We start from the raw sequence: 10490 nt of genomic DNA, 5'->3' as shown, positions 1-10490 counted from the left end.
AGGGACTTGGATGCTTCTGGGTGGCAGGAACCACCATACCCATTTTCCTGGGGAAGAAACTGAGGCTCAGAGAGGGGTCGTGCATGTCCAAAGCCACACAGCTAGTCAGGGGCACAGCGGACTTAAAACCCTCCAGAGGTTCATCAGCTCCAGGGCCCACAATAGCACAACCTCTCCCTACTTTTAGAAAATATTTTATTTATTTGAGAGAGAGACAGAATGACTGGGGAGAGGGACAGAGGGAGAGGGAGAAGCAGGCTCCCCGCTGAGCAGGGAATCTGATGCGGGGCTCCATCCCAGCACCCTGGGGTCATGACCTGAGCCGAACGAAGGCAGACACTTAACCATCCGAGCCACCCAGGCGCCCTGCATCTCCCTAATTTTAAGCTCAAAACGTCCATGGATTCTTTGAAGTCCCCTTGTTCTGTTGGTCACTGTTCCTGCCTTCCTGATCCACGGGGGATGGTGAACTTTAACTGGCTAATGGGTGCAGATCTGCTCTCTAGGCCCAGACGGACCCTCTAGAAACCAGCACACGTCTCCCTCGGTTTCAGGTCAAACGAACTCATAAAGACCCTTGTTGGAATCATGGCATCCCGGTAACTGCCAGACACTCAGTTCATGTAGGCTGAGGGCACAGAAGCACTCCTTGCCTCGAATGTTCTGATCGGAAACTGGGTTGGACAGCAGTTGATACAACACACGTTTCTGGAGGGTCCGCTATAGGCCGGGCACTGGACACATGGCGGTCAACAGCACCTACCTGTCCCTTCCCTGCTCACCGGCAACTTACATGCTGGTGGAGGAGGTGGACATTCATCAGACGGTCATGCCGGTAGCCATACGTTGGAACCAGGCCAAGAGCCGCTGCCCTGAGGACAATTTCATGGAGCAGCCGGACTTGACCTGCAAGGTTAGGGGAGGTAGCCCTGACAAAAAGACCTTTGCACCAAGGATCTGAAAGACGAGTTGATGCCAAGTCAGGAAAGAGGGAAAGGAAGGGCTTCCTGGGTGGAAGGAACGGCACGGACAAAGATTTAAATCAGTTTTCCCATTGACTCTGCATGGGGCGGGGAGTATTACTATGCCCATTTTACAGATCAAGTAACTGAGGCTTTAAAACGACAGGAGCCCTGCCTCGGTTCAGGACCTTGATCTTGATCCAAGTGCGTCTGATGCCACATTTGATGCTCTCCCTGCTCTTCCAACACTGTTGCTTGGAAATGACATCACGTGGGCATGGAAAGAAACCTTCCCCTGGGGAAAAAAATAATGCAAATGGGCCTGAAATTTGTGTTAGAGCTTTTTAGACTGCCGTGATAGAAAGCCAAACCACACCGACTTAAGCGAGAAAGGAAATTTCTTGTCTCATAGAACAAAAATCCAGGACTAGATATGTGGCTTCAGGCTCAGCTAGATCCAGAGGCTCAAACCATGTCATCAGAGCCCGGTGTGTGTCTCTCCCTGATCCTGCTTCCTGGGTGTTGGCATCATTCATGATAGTCCCTGGAAGTCCCTTACTCCCTTCTCCTCACTGTTAGCGGTCCAGAAATAATGAGAGACTCCAGAATAATACCCTGGATTAGCTCCAACTGGACCAGCTTGGTCATGTGCCCATCCCTGGACCAATCAGTATGGTTATGGGGCTGAAATGGCCTGATTGGCCAAATCTGGGCCACAGGCGCTTCCTGGACCAATCAGTGAGGCCAGGGGGATGCAATACTTTGACCAGAACTGAGTCGTAATCATCCCTGGGCCTGAAGGTGAATCAGCCTTACCCAGGCTCTATGGACCCGGAGGGGTGAGAAGTGATGTATTTATAGGAGAAGAGGGAATGTGGGAAAGGTATAAGAGCTGGATCGCCAGAGAGAAAACAGAAAATAGAAAAAAGAAAAGAAAGAAAGAAAGAAAGAAAGCCTTCATCTCCCTGGATTTTCCTTCACACAGGGCACACCCATTTTGCAGACACATAAACTGAGGCTGAGAAGGGACACACAGCGGGCTTTCGGCCACACAGTGGTAGTGGAACCACACACAGCCAGATAGGGCCCTCCCCCCAAAAAACCCCCCTGTGCTTTGTCATCAGACCTCTGGAGGGGTGTTGACTCTATGGCATTTTGGGGGGTCATTCTTTTAGCTTCTTGGAACAGTTCATGGAATGGGGTGTATATAGGCACACCTTATTTTATCATGATTTTGATTGAAAGATCCCTGAGACATCAGTTCAGCCGCCCATTGGTAAGCAAGCAGAGGGAAGGTACACATCATTAAAAATTGATCTCTGATTCTAGGCAGTACGTACACGAGAAGCAGAATCAACAGGTGAAGCAGAGATCTGGGACGGGACCACAGAGCAGAGGCGGGAACAAGACATCCCACCTCTGGCAGCGCCAGAAAAACTGCTGTAAGTACTAAGAAAGGTTACCACAACGGCTACTCTTTCCGGAGCTTGGACTCTGTGCAATGTATGTGAACACAATCTCATCAGCTCCTCCCACAGCACTCGGAGGGAGGTATTATCATGCATGCATGTCAGAGCAGAGGGAACCCAGAGGGAACCCAAAGTCACTGTCAATGATGCGACAGAGTCAGGATTTGAACTCCATCAGAGTCAAGAATCCTTTTCATAACCGTGACCTTCCACCCTGTCTCGGGCAGTCCCATGACCCAAATAGCCAGTCTGTGATTTGATTTCTGTAATTGATTTCCAGTTTTTTTTTAGCAGCACTGGGCATCTATAGGACTTGAAGGGTGAGCGCCTATAGTTTACATCCTGGGCGCCTCCCTGGCCCCGCCATAGTTCCAGTCCTGTGTGTGTGTGTGTGTGGTTTTTTTTTTTTTTTTAAAGATTTTATTTATTTATTTTACAGAGAGAAATCACAAGTAGATGGAGAGGCAGGCAGAGAGAGAGAGAGGGAAGCAGGCTCCCTGCTGAGCAGCGAGCCTGATGCGGGGCTCGATCCCAGGACCCTGAGATCATGACCTGAGCTGAAGGCAGCGGCTTAACCCACTGAGCCACCCAGGCGCCCCGTGTGTGTGTGTGTTTTAATAACAGACAATATGTTCATTGATTCAACAAGTCTGATTGAACACCTATGATCTCATGTGACGATGCCCTTTCTAGGCAGAGACTGGCATGGGGATTCATGGGAAGTGTTTTATTGCAGGGGAATAGGCGGGAGACACCAACGAGAGAGGAGGAAAGCAGGGGTACAGCAGAGGAAGATGTTGGACAAAGGTGTGGTTTTCACTGGAGTTTGGCCACAGCCCGATCTCCCAAGAAGTTCTGCAGTGTAAATGATGCCACAGAGTTGTTCCCCTGCCTCCCCCCCGCAACCTTCTCTTCAAGCCAAGGGATGACTTTCTTACCCTTGTATCAACCAGTAGTTGGCTGCGGGCTGCCCTGGAAAACCCCCCACTCACGGGGCAGCTCCTATTGGCAGAGGGCATGCCCGGAGTAGGAAGGAGCCGAGAGCCTTGAGCAGCCAGCCCAGTGGTAGGGTGGGGGGTGGGGGAGGGTTGCGCACTGCTCAAAGGTGTCTTGGGTAGGGTGCCCATTGCACTTGCTACACCTGCTGCTTTTAGGGCACTATTTGCCCTCGTGGTACCTACTTCACAGAGAGTGGCTACCATGTGCCTTACTTCCTAGACCCAGAACCAAATTTAACTCTCCCTACAATGCTTTGGAGAAGATATAGCCCATTTCACAGACGACAAAGATGAGGCTCTGTCAGTGCCCGAGCTGGAGGTGAGCAGAACGTGAAGCCCACCCGGCATGATCCAGGTCAGTCCTCAGGCCTGGGCAGCTCCCCGCTGTGCCGTCTGCAGTCTTCGAGAAGGTCTGCAGCCAGGTGCCAGCCCAGCCAGCAGTGGGTGGGAGGCGGAGGAGAGGACAGCCTTAATGGCCCTGGCATTGTCTGACATTTGGGTTTTACTTTCTGTGAGAAGTGCACTAATTACTCCTGCTCACTCAGAAGTCCGCCTTAACTACCACTTGGATTTTATGGAGTTCTTTGGGGTTGCCATTTGTGCACGACTTCTGGAGACTGTGGGGGCGGGGGTAGACGTGCCTCTCGCCACGTGTCTGGCTGGCGCCTCCCATGGACTCGGGCCTGGTGGCTGGCCATGGGCAGGCACACACACACACACACACACACACACACACACACACAGCTCTGCTGTTCTCCTAGGCAGCCCAGGCGGCCGGCACAACGCATCACCCCATGTGGCAGATGAGCAAACAGAAGTTACCGGAGGGTGACTGGCCGTCCCCTGCTCCACCAGCTGTGAAAGTCTGCCCAGGTCTTTTTTACTTTCCTCACAGTCTCAGCAGCCCCCTCAATGGCTCTCGACCTCCAGAGGAGCCCCACCCTTCTCTCCATGCCCTTGTTAGGTCTGTAGGGAGGGTCATGAGAACCCCACTTGACAGGTGGAGAAACTGAGGCAAGAGGCATTCAGCAAACAGGTTAAAAGCACAGGCTGTTATGTAGTTGGGCTCCCTGGGCTGGTGGCCCGGCTCCCCATGAACCAGCTGGGGGCACCTCTCTGGGCCTCAGTTTCCTCATGTGTAAGACAGAGATAATGATAGGACCCGCCTCTCAGGCTGGTCAGGACGATAACTTAGTAAGCATTTGGGGCAGCGTATGGCATACAAACAGGTGATTATTAGAAAGGTGACTCCAGGGTCAGTTTGGGGCACTGTTGTAGGTCCCTGTGGCCCAGGCTCGGCTTCCTCCTTGCCTCTTGCATCCCTGGGGGTCCGCTTCTCTCCCGGCACAGCTCTCCCACCCAGCAAGTGTCCCGGTCCTCATGACCGGGGACTGCCACGGCTTCTGCCTTCAGGAAGAACCTCAGGCATCGGATAAGAACATCACTTTCAGGGGAAAGGTGGGGGGCTTTTCCCCAGTCTCCCCCAAACCATTGCATGTGGGGCAAGAAGGAGCCGTCTTATCCTCCCCCTCCACTGCCTGCTTTGTACGCGGAGAAAGTGATATGGCATCGACAGAAATTTGCGTATGGAAGAATGCGTGAATGCGCGAAGGTCTGAATGAGTCCCAGGTGAGACCCAGAGGGAACACCTGCCTGGCCCCAGGCGAGGGGCTGGGACTCAGCCTCCAGCGGAGCTGCCTGCACTCTGCATGCCTCCAGGGGGCGCTAGTCACCAGTCCCGAGGTGGGAGGTGGCCCTATGTCTAAGACACAGTCTTGACTCCCAAGGAGCCCATGGGTGGGCAGGGAGGGCACAACATAATCATTCCTTGTGATAAATGTGACCATTGTCATGTGAGGAAGACTCTGTAGCAGGATTTCCTGAGAGACCGTGACCCCGGGTGTTTTGCTGCATCTTCTCACTGGCCCCAGAAGATCCCCACCACTTCCATCATGCAGAGGGGGAAACAAAGCTCAGGGAGGTGAAAGAAACTGCCCCCAGCCACACGGGGGCAGTTAAAGGATCCAAACCCATGCTGGTCTGGTCCAGAACCGTGTGTCCAGGATGCAGGGACGAGGCAGGAATGTGGGGCCAGAGGTCTCCCTTCTGGAATGCGGCACCCGGGATGGGGAGAGGCCCGAGCAAAGGCCATCTGAGCCAGAAGCTTCTTAGCCTACTGCCTCCTCCTCCTCCTCTCCTCCTGGGATTGGATTGAGGCTGAGTTTAGCTCCTTTGTGTTCCATCTGGAAAGCGGACGTCCTGCCCCCATGGGGGCTCTGCTTCCTCTCCACCCCCTGCCTGTCCCCAAATTCCAGTGGCTTTCAGCGCCCCACCAGGCCCTCCAGACAGGGGACATTTTACATTGCCCCTGTGGTCAGCTTTGGGCAGTGATAACAGGATTAGCCCCGTGGAGGCAGATCACTTAATTAAACTTTGGGAGGAAGAACACCGTCTTCTCTCCTCATTGCGGCTCTGGGAAGGGGGAGGGGGCTCCTAATCGGTCAGCCTCAGGGACTTTACCCCCCATCCCTCTGCCCATTGTTAATTCTGGCTCTGACAAAGGCAGAGAACATCCATCCATCATCCCTCCACCTGTACGTCTGTCCCACTATGGACTGAGCTCCTCCCTTGTGCCCGGCATCATGTTACTCCCGCAAGGGATAATGGTGGACCAAACTGGCTTCCAAACTTGGTTTGGCAGAAGATTGCAGAAGTCATGCTCTGTGCCAGCTCCGAGTCTAGACCTCAAGACACTTTGCAGCTTCTGTTGGTCCTTGGAGCTCTGCCTCTACCTCGAGAATGAGCTGGGGCAAGCCGCTGCGGGACGAGTGGCCACGTGGAGGAGAGCCAGCTCCTCCCCATCTGTCAGCCAGCTGACTCTCTAACGCATGAAAGAGGTCCTCCTTGATTGTGGCCACTAGCTGATGCACAAGAGACATGCACATGCCAGTGATGCACAAGAGACCCCGGACGGAGCCCATCCCGTGACCCATAGTTGCACGAAACAGTACTTCCTCTCCAACTGTTGGGTGGTTTGTCTCGCAGCATTATCATAGCCGTAGCTGACTGATACAGCTCCCCCTTGCCTCTGTATTAAATCAGTGTCCCCCTGCACCTCACCTCTCCCCATGCATCTCCTCCCTCACTCCTCCCCTCACTTACTTTATCCCAGCCATGTTGGCCTCCAGCACGTTTGTCCTTATAGATCTTGCTTTTTTTTTTTTTCCCTGTTCCTAACCATTCAGGCTGCACCTGGTAGGTCCTCAGTCAATGTCCGTAGTTTCAGTGAATGAAGCCATGAACAGACACAGCCCCTCCTTGCACCTATGGGACTTAGTGTTGCGTGGAGTAGGTGCTGTTGGCAAATCCCAACCTGGAAGGCTCTGAAGGATATTGGGGCGGGGGATGTAGGCTGTCACGAGAGCCTTCCCTGAGCAAGGCGTGTCCAAGAGGGGATCTGAAGGCTGAGCAGGTTCTTTTCAGGTGAAGAAGACAAGGAAGGGCATTTCAGGCAGAGGGAAGAGCAGAGGCCAAGACCCTGAGACAGGAGGGAAACTGATATGCTCAAAGAAACGGAGTAGACCCTTCATGTCACTTTCATCTCAGACCTGCCTCATAAGAGAAACTAGCACTAGACCCAGACAATGGACCAAACCACTGAGGCCTCATAAGAGGCCTGCCTCATAAGAGAAACTAGCACTAGACCCAGACAATGGACCAAACCACTGAGGCCAGACAGGGTTGCAAGGTGCCCAAGCGGTAGTCAGGACAGAGCTGGACTTGAGCCCATGCCCCCCACCCCCCACCCCCACTTGCAGGTTTCCTCTGCCTTTGGCGGACCTAAGTGTTATCACCTCCCACACCTTGGGCTTTCATGGTCCAGAGTCTCCAGAAGGTTCCCATCTGTTATCTGCGGTGTGGGGGAGGGGTGCAGGTAGTGAGTGAGGAGCTAGTGATTATCCCCGTTTGCTCAGTGGGGAAACTGAGGCCTGAGGGGTGGAGTGGGCCTGTCCAGCTGGGACAGCAGCTCTCAGCCTTCCCCCTTTGCCTGGCCCCTTGATCAGAGCCCAGAGCTCCCATCCCTCCCGCCCGCCCTCCCCAGCTTCCCCCCCACCCAGGGAGAGCCGAGGAGGACAGTGATGGATCTGAGCCGGCCTTCATTTTCATTCCCTCTCTACTTTTGCTGCTGCAGACCGATGACAAGTGAGAACATCTGTGACCCGGAGAAATTATCTTCCCTTCTCTTTCACGGCATAATTTTCTGCCCTCTCGTCTGGACAAGCCTGGGTGATTTTTAGCTACAAAAAAAAAGTGGGGGGGAAATTATCATTCAGAAAAAAAAAGAGAGAGAGAGAAGGAGGCTCCTAGCTTTCCGACAGACAGGCTGTCTCCTGGGTGAAAATGAGAATCTCCTGTCCTGTGAGCCCCCAGGGACTTTGAGGGGGCCGGTTCACACTCACAGGATGGTGGTGGGCTTCCTGGAAGGCAGGGTCTGTGGCCCTAGGGGGTCCAGTGGCCTAGAGTACCTGCAGTTTTCCTGGGGGTCCCCAATGCCCACCCCCACGTGGGTGCACAACGTGAAGACTTCGGGGGAAAACAGCTTGGGTGTGGGTCACCTGCAAGTGCCTCCCATCATCTGACCATCCAGCTTTATGGTCCCCAGGACTTGGGCTCCCTTTCTCCCAGCGTGCGGCTTTCTGGAAGTTTCTCTCCCCACTCCCCAACACCCACATACATACGCACACACACCCGACCATATACTCAGGGCCTGCTCCGTACGTCAGCAAGAAAAGTATTATTGATTTTTCAAAAAAAAAAAAATCTATTTTATTTTTCTGTATTAACATTTCGAACATTACAAGTCAAGGTTTAACAAGTAAAGGTCTCTCTGTTTTCTCAACCTGGCAGGTAAAAACTGCTAACGCTTTGGTGTCCATTTTTCCAGACTTTTCCTTGCAAACCTCATGATTATAAACATGCAGACACACACACACACACACACACACACACACCCCAATTGTGAAGTCACTAGCACCAGGATCTAATTGGCTGAGTGAGATGAGCTAATTTTGGCTCTGCGGTGTGACCTTGGGGAGTGACTTTGCCTCCCTGAATCTCAGTTTCATCATCTGTAAAATGGGGACAATAACAGCATCGAGGGCTCTTATGAGGGGAAAGTGGGATAATGTGTGTAGATCAGATACAGAGTCTGGCCCAGCATTCAGACTCCCCCAGATAACAGCCACCACTGCCATCCTTGTTAGCCCAGGACGTGACTATGCACTGACTGGGTCGGAGGGGGCTGCATTCTTACTCCAGGCCTGGAAGCAGACTTGGGGCTTTTCAGCAAAGCGACTATTCTGGTACCTTCTCCGACCTATGGCTTTGACTTTGAAATCAGAGATGAACCTCGTGGGCTTGGGGCAGCCCCTGAAGTGACACACACGTGTGCTCCTTTTGCAACCCCTAAAATCAGTGCTCCTTCCTGGCAAAGAACTTCCCCTTTTATCAGATAACCCACAAGAGTCCAGGCTTACCAGGGACTCTCTGCTTCCCACAAAGACTGGGGATGTCGGGATTTGACTTTCTCAGGCAGTGTTCTGGGGTGGTGGGGGGTCAGCCAGGCCATCCCTTTCCCCCTTGTACTTTGTGGGACCACATTTTCTTCCTATACCTCAGCCAAAACAACAGATTACGTCAGGCTGAATGAGAAGCAGGTTTGATGATGTAAAGCTAGACATTACATATTTGCAAAAAGGTCAAATGATGCCACTCTTCTCACCACACCTATTGTAGTTTTTGGAAAATATTATGAACTTTCCATGAAATATATTATGTTCCTATGTAACTGAGTTTATTAGTATTGTTAAGTGAATTAAGTATTTTTAAGTGCCTCACTTTTAATTTCAGTTAAGTGTCCATGGTTAGCACCCACATGAATGACACCTCTTAGAGGTCTTCACTATTTTAAGGACGCAGAGGGATTGTGAGACTCAAAAGTTTGAGAACTGCCAGTCTACAAACTTCCCTGGTGGAGAGAGAAGGGGCTGAGACAATCTGACTCTAACCTAGTGGGGGTGGGGGGGACTTTGGCTAAGGAGCATCCTAGGGGGTATGGCAGACAAAGCAGGGTGGGGCAGGAAAAAGAGGTAAATTAAGGATCAGGCCAGTTGGACACTAGCTAGGGACAGCCATCCCTAAGGGTCTTAAAATCGTAATAGACCTGTAATAATATGGAGACAATAGTGTTTTCTGGAACTCTTGCTGGGGTAGACTTACATAGGTCTGGACGCTGATAAGGCTCTTGGAGTCGGGAGTGAGACCCCCAAGGAGATTTTTTCACATAACAAAGAGGTTTGCTGAACTGCCTTACTAGGACTATGTGTCTAGTAACTAACAGCAAGGCCCCTGTTTTGCTCAAGAAGATGCAAGTTTAGGGCTGGAGTGGAATTGCTGTGGTTCATGCAGGAGAGGCTGAACTCTTCCACCAGGGGGCGCTCAATTCTTGCCGTCTTCTCAGGAAGCTCTCAGCTGCTCCTTAAATCAATGCTGAACAATGACCTGTAGTGGCTTTCAGTGCAAAGGGGCACCAAATTATTAGTGATGCCGGGCAGAATATTTGGGCTGACTGCAAAGAGAGAAGAAAGGCAGACGCAGGTGGAGTCAGGAAAGAGGCAGTTAAGAACTCTGGGGCAGAAAAGAGCTCCCGTGCCTGTCACAGTGAGTCTGTGACATTGCAAGGTCCAAAGTGCAGATACCGGCTCACCCATTAGGAAAAGATGCTTGTCGACAAGCATCCCCAGGAGCCACAGGTTAGGTGAGAACCCCAGCAGGCCCTTGAAGGAAGCCAGTGATAGGATAGTTCCCTGGCTAACCAGCATGGATTGTGTAATATATTAAATCTTTGTCTTAATGGAGTACATTCGGGGGCCTCTGTGTTGATGTGTGTGAGACACCACTGTCTTGGCCAGTGAGAGGTTGACCATCAGGGCATCCATATAAAGAGGATAAGTGGCTCTGTTCCTAGTCTTCTGAGAAAGGAGAGCACTTTCTGTGTACCT

Source organism: Neovison vison, chromosome 3 (assembly GCF_020171115.1).
Source record: "Neovison vison isolate M4711 chromosome 3, ASM_NN_V1, whole genome shotgun sequence".
Classification (NCBI taxonomy): domain Eukaryota; kingdom Metazoa; phylum Chordata; class Mammalia; order Carnivora; family Mustelidae; genus Neogale; species Neogale vison.
Note: the sequence above shows the minus strand (reverse complement) of the source record.